A 10,335-nucleotide genomic window follows, 5' to 3' on the forward strand; every position below is an offset into this window, starting at 1 on the left:
GATATTATGATCGAGGGGTGATACAAACAGTTCTAAGAAATAGTACCCCCCCCCCTGCATACAAACATGTGCGTGTCGCTTTTGCATTTTATGTATGTAGACTAGCGGGGGGTGACCGGGTGTTTGTAAGTGTAAAAGAGAATAAGAAAAAGTTTTGGTAGCCAGGTAGGCTCAAACCCGAATCCTTGAGGGGAAGCAAAAAACAAAAAAAAATCCACAACGCTAAGAAGGCAGAGATGTGAGAATGGGTGAAATTGAACGATTAAAAAAACTTAAATGACTTCACACAAGTGCGTAAATTTAATGAGGTCAAACATCACGCCATAGGGGAATGATATCCCGCACTTAACTTTGGCTGCGAGCTAGTTTTTTGGTTTTGATAGGCTCTAACCTGAATCTTTGAAGCGAAAGCAAAAAAAAAAAAGAAAAAAGCCTGACATCTTACCACGACGCTAAAAAGGCAGAGATGTGAGAATGGTTGAAATTAAACGATTAAAAACTAAAATGTGTAAATTTAATGAGGTCAAACATCACGAGATAGGAAATGATATCCTGCACTTAACTTTGGCTGCAAGCCAAGTTTTTTTTTTTTTTTTTTTTTTTTTGTGGAGGGGTTTTTGTTTTGTTTCCCCAACATGTTGGGTAAAACCAGCTCCTTACAAAAAAAAGGGGAGTGTCCAAATGAATAGCAATTGTCTGATATCAAGGTTTTCACTGCATTGATGAAAGCTGATTGCTTTCTGAACGTTCCCGGCAGGAAAACCAATCAACTTCATTTCAATTTAGTTTCACTTGATTTATACTAAAAAGGCAAATAAACATGTGACAGAACGGAATAGCACAACTTTTATGAAAGTCAATCAATATAAATCTGCACACGACGCCCTTCACAAATCGTAGACATTACAATCTAGGTGGTATATAAAATTTTGCCTTTTATATATAGATATATATAGGTGATAAAACTTGATCAGTTTGTATAATTTTGGAACATGACCTCTTCATTCCATGATGAGTCTGCACATAAAAAAATTTTCCCCAGGAAAAGTTTTGGCACTTCTCCAGAATTGGCATGACATTTTGGCGTGATAAATGGAGTTACAATGGTAGCTTCCAAATTATGCAGTCGAAATTACATGAATATTACTGAATTATTAAACAAAACAACTTTAATTAATCGTGTTAGCAGGTGAAAAATTGCCGCCATCTTGTTTAAATCAAATCAGAAAATTACCTCTCTTTTGAACTCTTGTTAAAGAACAGCCGCCTGTTCTTGTTAGTAAATATGAGATAGGATAGCCGAGGATTCGAACCTGCAAAGCTAGGATTGGAATTGAGAATTCCGATCATAAGTTAAAATAAATACAGAAGTTATTGAAAAGGGAATGTAGAATTACCATTGTTTAGTTCACATAAAATAGTTAGATATTTGTTTATTGAAAAAGGAATGTGATAATGCAATTTTGTTTCTGTTAAAGAAATGAAATTAAAATAAGGAATTTAAAAACGGAAAATTTTTGTAAAGTGGGTTAATAAAAAATTAGGTTAGTCGGCTTTGTGGAAACGTGAGGCGTGTCAGGCTACGTGTTTGATATACACGTGTTGGTCATGCGTTGACGTCATGAGTTTTCAATATAGTTGGAGCTTGGCAAAGGGTAAGTCAGTCAGTCAGGGGAGAAGTGAGGAGTCAGAGACAGAGCTGACGCGGAAGCGAAGGAGAGAAGAAAGAATCATGTAAAGACTTGAATTCCTTGATTAAAAGCCATTGACCGGTCGGAATGGAATAAACGAATATCATCATCTTTTTGTATCTGCGTCTTCGTGTTATGTTATTCAACAGAAAAGGTATTGTGAATCTATATTATTAGAACTTTGTGAACATCATCATCTCAAAAATAGGTAAAGAAATATGTGTCAATGTTATAGAAACACTCCCATTCACAGAACTGTCAAACTCCTCTATCAAATGCACTATCTCTCGGTCTATCTATCTATATATCAAATCTCCTCTCATTGTGTATTATATGTCGTCGGCTCTCATGTACCCTGTCACTTTATATATAAGACCTGTCTCTATCTCACAACATGAACACTCTAACACGAACAACAACAAAGATATAATATACGCCATCCCTTCTTCTGATATAACCCTATGTAACACTCTCCTGTGTCTTACAATCGTTTTCATCAAATTCTATTTTTTATTTTCTTTAATAATTTTCTACCTCATCGCTTTTCGTAATTTTTGGATATAATCATTTTAAAAAATATGAGAAATACGTAGATACCATTGTTTTCATGTGAAATTCAGTTTTACGATTTTCAAAATTTTGTCCCAATAGTGTAGGAGCTTTATGAGCTTCTTTTTTTTTTTTTTTTTTTTTTTTTTTTTCTTGCTCTGACATATTAAAAGTGCAAGAAAGATTTAAAAAGTTGAACTTGAAAATAAAAAGATCTCTTGGCGAGAATATCTGAGTTAGCAGATGAATGTTTGAAATTCATTAGGATGCCCCATTCCCGGCTTGAACGAACTGATAAAATTTAAAAAAAATGTATCTATATATATATAGGGTGTCCATAAAGTTACTGAAGGGTTGAAAATTTTTGTTATTTTCCCATTAATGATTATTTTTTTATTCAATTTCAAATATTTTACAAATAATATTTTGAAAATTAATTATGGATAAGTATATCATTGAACAACATACGCAACTTGTAAAATTGTTTTCCAAAATCAGGGGTCAATTGTTTTGACTCAAACAGCTTGCCGACGGCATTTTCATGTAAGAGATAGCCTTAGTCAAAACACAATTCGAAACATTGTGCGCCGATTTGAAGACCAAGGAGCTGTACTTGATCATCTGCAGGCTAGCAAACTTCGAAACGTCATCACAAATGAAAATAGGGAAAGAGTGCGAGAGAGCGTGGAGCAATATGCTGAACCAGCGATTCGACGACGTTCCACACAGCTTATGAGATGTCGAACCTTAATGCACAAGATTCTGCACAGTTTAAAACGTATTCCTTATAAAGTGCAGCTTATTCAACACTTGAAGCCTGAAGATTTTTAAACAAGGGCTCAATATGCAGTTCAAATGCAAGAACTTGTCCGAAATGATCCCAATTTTCTGCAAAAAGTTGATTATGTCAGATGAAGCCCATTTTCATTTGAATGGATTCGTTAACAAACGAATTACAGACTTGGGGCTCTGATAATCCAATCTTAGACTTCCGGTTTGTTGGCTGTCATGGCTCTTGTGCACTGGGACGTTGTTTGGCTGTAGAAATAATTACATAATCTCTCACATTCTAAAAGATATATATATATATATATATATATATATATATATATAAAGTCACTGAATTGTTGAAAATCTTTGTCATTTTACCAATAATGATTATTTTTTTCTTTATTTCAAATATTTTACAGATAATATTTTAGCAAAATTAATTATGGAAAAGTATAGCATTGAACAATGTACGCAAATTGTGAAATTGTTTTACCAAAATCAGGGGTCAATTGTTTTATTGTTTTGATTCAAAGAGCTTGCCGACGGCATTTTCATGTAAGAGATAGCCCAAGTCACAACACAATTCGAAACATTGTGAAAGAGTATGTTAACAAACTCCAAACCCTGCAAGAATTGAAGGAACAAAATAAGGGAGTTAAATCGCAATCCAGAGATTCTGCAATCTGTCTTGAATAATGTTTTGGAAAGAGCACAAATATGTGAGGCTGAAAATAGCCAACATTTAAAACACATTATTTTTCATAAATAAGGAATGGTTGAATTTTGCATTTTTTTTTTAAATTTCCCAATGTCTTAGTCGGATTGTGTTAAAATTACAGAAAGGTACCATTAAAAAAAAATGTATTTAAGTTCAAAACTCTTCAGTGACTTTTTGGACACCTGGTATATATATATATATATATATATATATGTATATATATGTCAATATAAGAAAAAGAAAATTAAAACTATAGGTTGAACTTTTCAAACAAATTTTACAGTTTTCATTTTCTTTCTCTTATAATAAGCTCTACTCTCTATTGTGTATTGAGTTTTAATTTGGTTGGGATTAAATTTTTTATATATGAATACTTTTATTTATATTAGTTTGAAGTTTACCATTGCGTATATCAGGTAAACACTACATTCCTTTGTTGTCATTAATATCTATCTATCTATCTATCTATATATATATATATATATATATATATATATAAACTACTTAATTTACTCACATAAAATTAATATACGAAAGTATAGATTTATGCGTAAACTTTAAGTATTTACTTCAAAAGTGCTCAATACGTAGGTAGAGCTAGTTAGTAATTTATAAAATATATATGGCGATATATATATTAGTGATAGGACGCTTCCAATATTTTTCCAGATTCCGATACACGTGTACCGCTATTGTTCCAATAACATCCAGCGAGTGATGCCACCAGATTTGTCTGCTCTGGGTCTCGTTTTGTCACTGCGACTGGGCTATTTCTCCGACAAAGGTCCTGGCTGATGAGAGGATCTGGTCGGACAGGTTGCTACTCTCCCCACATTGTTTTTAATAGAGTGGATAATCTGTTCAGCTCTGATCTAAGTCAACATCACTGAAAAGTAGGTCATTTCAAGTCAAAAGAAAAGAATAAGTCAATAACTAGGATTGTTGTATATATATATTAAAAAAAAAACAGGATAATTATTCACTGAAACTTATTAAACAAAACTTTAATCGTGTTAGCAGGTGAAAAATTGCCGCCATCTTGTTTAAATCAAAGCGGAAAATTACCTCCCTTTTGAACTCTCCTGTGTCTTACAATCGTTTTCATCAAATTCTATTTTTTATTTTCTTTAATAATTTTCTACCTTATCGATTTTTATAATTTTTCGATATAATCATTTTAAAAATATGAGAAATACGTAGATACCATTGTTTTCATGTGACATTCAGTATTACGATTTCCAATATTTTGTCCCAATAGTGTAGAAGTTTAATGAACTTTTTTTTTCTTGCTCTGACATATCAAAATGGCACCATTCATTTTTTTTGCTTCTTGGAGTCGCCTCCCTCCTTGCATTGTATTTAAAAAAAAAAAAAAAACATTCATGGGATGTCTATTCACGGTTTCATAAAAACATTTTTTTCAATAATATTGACAATTAGCAATTAAGCTAAAAATTGAATCATAAGAAAGTCTTAAAAAATACCCTAGTGACCCCTGAAAATTTAGCTTTTTTTTTTATAATTTACAGACACACCCTCAAACCCACGGTCCGATTTCTTACAATACAGATCTAGTGCTTTTTTTTCTTTAGTTGAAAAAAAAAAAACATGGAGTTTATATCCGAAGAAGGTCGTAGGTTTCGACGACCGAAACGTTGTGCCAATAACACCCAAGATGAGAATAATTGTCCGAACGAGTGAAACAATACAAACATTCATACCTCAGCTCAAAAATTCTGAACTGCATGAGATACGTTATTTAAAATTGCTAGCGTTGAGACGATTAGTCGGAATCGTGAATCAGAAAAATCAGAACTTTTTGGAGTATCGGAATTGAGAAAATTTGTGCCGATTTTCCAATACCTAAAAACGATTCCTTTAATTATCTGTTTTCATTTATGCTCGTAGTAATGATAAAATAAATATTTATTAATTTAAAACTACCAGTAAAACTAAAAATCTTTATGTAGCATCCGGGAGAGGAGGTCGATCGAGGAGTTGGTTAATTAATGGAAGACCACCCAACGATACCTGTAATATAAATAATAGGGGAGGCCCCATGTTTTGATAAGCTTCTGGGTTTGACCTTTACTCCTGATCTTAAATGGAACACATACATCAAGTCTGTGGCCAAGGTCGCTGGGAAAATAATGGGATCCTTCTACCGCTCCAGAAGATATCTCACTAATGATGCAATTCTCTATCTATATAAGAGCCAAGTACGTCCAAAGATGGAGTACTGCTGCCACATCTGGGCAGGAGCTGCTAAAAACAGCCTATCCTGCCTCGACAGAGTACAAAATAGACTTTGTGGCTTGGTGGGGGATGCCATTTTCTCTCCCCTGCAACCTCTTTCCCACCGAAGAGACGTAGCGAGTCTGTCATTGTTCTATCGTTACTTCCATGGCAAGTGCTCGTCTGAGCTCCATTCTCTGGTCCCCCCTCACTAATCTTTTTCAAAAAACACCCGACTAGCTGAAACCACCGTCAATAATTTTCCCCACTCCTTATCTGTGCCTAAATCAAAACGTAGATTCCACAAACAAAGATTCTTTCTTAGAACTGCACGCCTGTGGAACTCTGTTCCGCTTGCCTGTTTCCCTCCCGACTACAACCTGGATGTCTTCAAGTTCAACACAAACAAATTCCTGATAAACCGTCCCCCCTAAGTAATGACACCTTATCAATTCTCCAATACTATTGCTACACTATCCCATTGAGTACTGTACACACAATAACCCTTATCCCCGAGTGGCCATTGGGCCTTGATAAGTGGTGAACTCTATGTAAAAAACAAAAAAAAAAAAAAAAAAAAAAGAAATCAAGTGTCTGAATCTCCCCTGCCAATGGAAGTAGACAGTCCATCTATAATTCAGTTATAGTTCACCGAGGCCGGGGTTGTTCGGTCGTCTCAACCTCTTTATGGCTCTGGGTGTGTTATGCTTCACTGCGGCCTCTGCAGTCGTGGTAGCTGGACTGGTCAAGATGTTCTCTGGTAAGACTGTAGGATTGATGACAGTGGTGTCGGACTCATTCGGGGGTTCTGCAGGTACAACTGGGACATCTGGTTACAGTAGTCCTGGACGAGCATAAGTGTGGATGCTAGGGCGGAGGAATTTGCGGTTCTGGAGAGTTATACGACCTGAACCATTGATTTTAACCCGATATTGTCTGTATGGAAGGCATTCAACGATTCGATCTGTTTTGTTCCATCTACGTCGACCCTGCTTGTCCTGTATTACCACATTTGTTCAATGGGTTATACCTGTGCACGTTCGAATCCTGCCCACAGTGCCATGTAGGAACCAGGATAGGAGGTCGATCGAGGAATTGGTTAATTAATGGAAGACCACCCAACGATACCTGTAATGTAAATAATAAGGTATGAACAAAGTGTCTGCACTTTAGATCATCCCCACCCCCACACACAAATTTGTTTTTACCTTTTAGAAAATATATGCACATTTAATATGTTTTTATGGTAATCGGAAAAAATAACAATTCTGTAGTTAAATAGTTCAAAATTTATAAAGAATCGGAATCAGTAATTGTATTGGAATCAGGGAAAAATAATCGAATCATCCCATCACTAATTCATATCTATTCGTATTATTTGGATTCTTCGAACTACTGTTCTCATCTTGAGTGTCTTTTTCACTGCATTTCAGTCGATGTAACCTTCGACCTTCTTCAGGTTTATCTTGAACTCGGGAATTTGGACAGAATTTCGAACGGAACCCTTTATTTACTTCACATTAGTAGCATGCTCTCATTCCATCAGATATGACTGGATAGAGGTCCGAAGTAATTCACAATTGTATTTTTCGGTCGCCCACATTGAGAAGTTAATCTTCAACCTTAAGGAGAATATTTTTATAATTTATGTGGAATGGTTTTCAAAAAAGGAACTGGTAGGAGGTGTACATTGGTTTAAAGTCTATTTTCGTTGTGAAACAAGAGCTTTGAATAAATTATTATAACCCAATCGAATTAACATATTATGGAGGATTATTATAAAAATGTAAACAAAAGCTTGATGGAATCAAAAGCAGTAAGGGTTATAGTCAGCTAACATATTTCCTAACTTCCAGCATAGGACTACCGGAAGTGGTGACAAGGCAAATCAGGTTCTTCATTTTTGTGTTTCAATATTTCTGTTGTGAAGTGATTTATTGAAATCTATCTGTCTGTTTAAATGCATGTTTTATTTTACTTCAGTCCAAGTTCTCAGAAATCAAGGGACCCCACTACCTGGGTCTAACACTTGAACTATGTGAGATACATACATATTCAAATGCTCCATTAAAGTTTTTTATCTTTCAAACACTGAGTTAGTAAAGAAATTATGAACATAATTTTCATCTCCCCAATTAACCATTTTCATATATTGTAGTATATCTTGTGTTTTGGTCTCTTGGTCTTACTGGATTCCAGGACAAGAATTTATCTCGTCTGGTGGAGTATCCAGCTTCGTGCTATTACTTGAGGTAACATCACTTGGAGAAGGTGCACCATTCCTTGCAAAAGCTAATGTGGGTTAGCTGTAGAAAAGGGATTTTATTTGGGCTGCAGATACTATGTGATTTTAAATATTTGGTCAGGGTTTACTTTCAGGGAAAAGTATTCTTGTGCCAGGTTATTCTGGCAAACCCCTTTACAGAGAGACCTTAGAGGATAGTGTCTAGTAGGCATTGTATGTATGTTTGTATGTCTGCCTGAAACTTTCAACTCAGGCAACAGATTTTCACGAGATCAGTATCGTTTTGAAGCTCAACCTTTCGGACGACAAATATCGAAAAATTGGCTACAAACATTAATTCCTTCACTCTCAACTGGGTACTTTTCTACAGGGAGGGGTCGCTTTTTCGCTGATATTTTTGAAAGTCATCCCCTCTTTTTGATTGACTAGCCTTAATTCAAACATACGTCACTTCTGGTTTGGTGATGGACGCAACAGCAAAGCGGTCACGTTTGTTTTTTACTTTCTTTTCTTCCTTCGCGGTATGGGTTCGAGCCTGTCTGCCTAATACCACTTTTTTTTTTTGCTCAACACACACCTCCAAACACCCGGGCAACGCCGGGCAACCAGGATAGTAAAATATAAGAAAAGGATATATTATACAGCTAAAATAATACGATTAGTCTATATTTGCACTTTTAATAACAAAATGAAAAAATAAGATTTTTATTTATTGCGGACTATTATACTCAACTTAGTTGTTTCACAATGTTTTCGGCCAACTATTCCTCTGGCCTTTGTCAGGTGGTAACCGCAACGGGATAAGAACTCTGAATCTCCTGACTGCATCCACTGCCTTCCATAGTTGTTGTCATCTCACCACGTTTTTGGCCAAGTAAGCCTCTGGCCGGCTTTGGGTAGGATTGAAACCGCTATCTTCAGAAAATTCTCACCTGGAACCGTAGAGATTCACTGTCTCTCTATCAACTGCGCCACGGGCCACGAAGGGCAATTAAGGTTGGATTTTTGGTCTTCTAAATTCATGCTTATTATCTGATCTTCCATGATCGGGTACGTACCGAATGGTATATATTATTTAATTGGAATTCATTGAGATGAGTATTGTTTATTAATTTTTATTTATTGAAAAAATTGTTGCTGCAAAATATTAGAAAATTAATTAGAAAATAAAAGACCAAAATAATGCAGGGTACTTTGGGGGGGGGGGAGATCAGGGTGCCAGGACGAGTTTAATAAGTTTTCATGTCATTTTCACCGATGTTTGCAATACACCCGTACTAAACAAAACCATTATCCGGGCAGCCGACAAACCACAAAATACTACGTCTTAATTGGATAAGGTTTTATTATCTTGTTTTCAGCGATCTTTGCAATAAAACCCATAATGAGATCAATTGAATGTATAATAGCCGTACTCATTAGCACTGTCAATAACATTTGTCAAGTGCTTTTAAATAACTTTTATAATATATTATTTTAATTTGAATTCATTGAGATGAGTATTATTTATTAATTTTATTTATTGCGGACTATTATCCTCATCTTTTTTTTAGTTGTTTCACGACGTTTCGGCCAACTATTCCTCTGGTTTTCGTCAGGTGGTAACCACGACGGATAGGAACTCTGAATCTCTTGACTGCATTCACTGCAATTACTGCCTTCCATAGTTATTGTCGTATCACCACGTTTTGGCCAAGTAAGCCTCTGGCTGGCTTTGGGTAGGATTGAAAACGCTATCTTCAGACAATTCTCACCTGACGGAGGCCAGAGGAATAGTTGGCCGAAACGTCGTGAAACAACTAAGAAAAGATGAGGATAATAGTTCGTAAGAAAAAATAAGTTTTTATCTTATTTGATATTTTATAAGAAATATATGTTTATGAAATTATAAAAATAAGTTATTTTTTTTATTTGAATTTATATAATACAGGATGAAACAATAAAATCTCTGTTGATTTTGGGGGCCGGGGAACATAATACCAATATTTTGTTTAAAAATAGAACATTTTTACTTTCACTGACCGTCCCTAACCTAAAAATTCTAAAAGCCTCCTATCCTACGAATTGTATTGATTGGAAGTAACAGTGAAAAATGAACACAATGCAATTGTTATTTTGGCCTTAAA

This window comes from Euprymna scolopes, chromosome 40 (genome assembly GCF_053919585.1).
Source record: "Euprymna scolopes isolate OS-2025 chromosome 40, ASM5391958v1, whole genome shotgun sequence".
In the NCBI taxonomy this organism is placed as follows: domain Eukaryota; kingdom Metazoa; phylum Mollusca; class Cephalopoda; order Sepiida; family Sepiolidae; genus Euprymna; species Euprymna scolopes.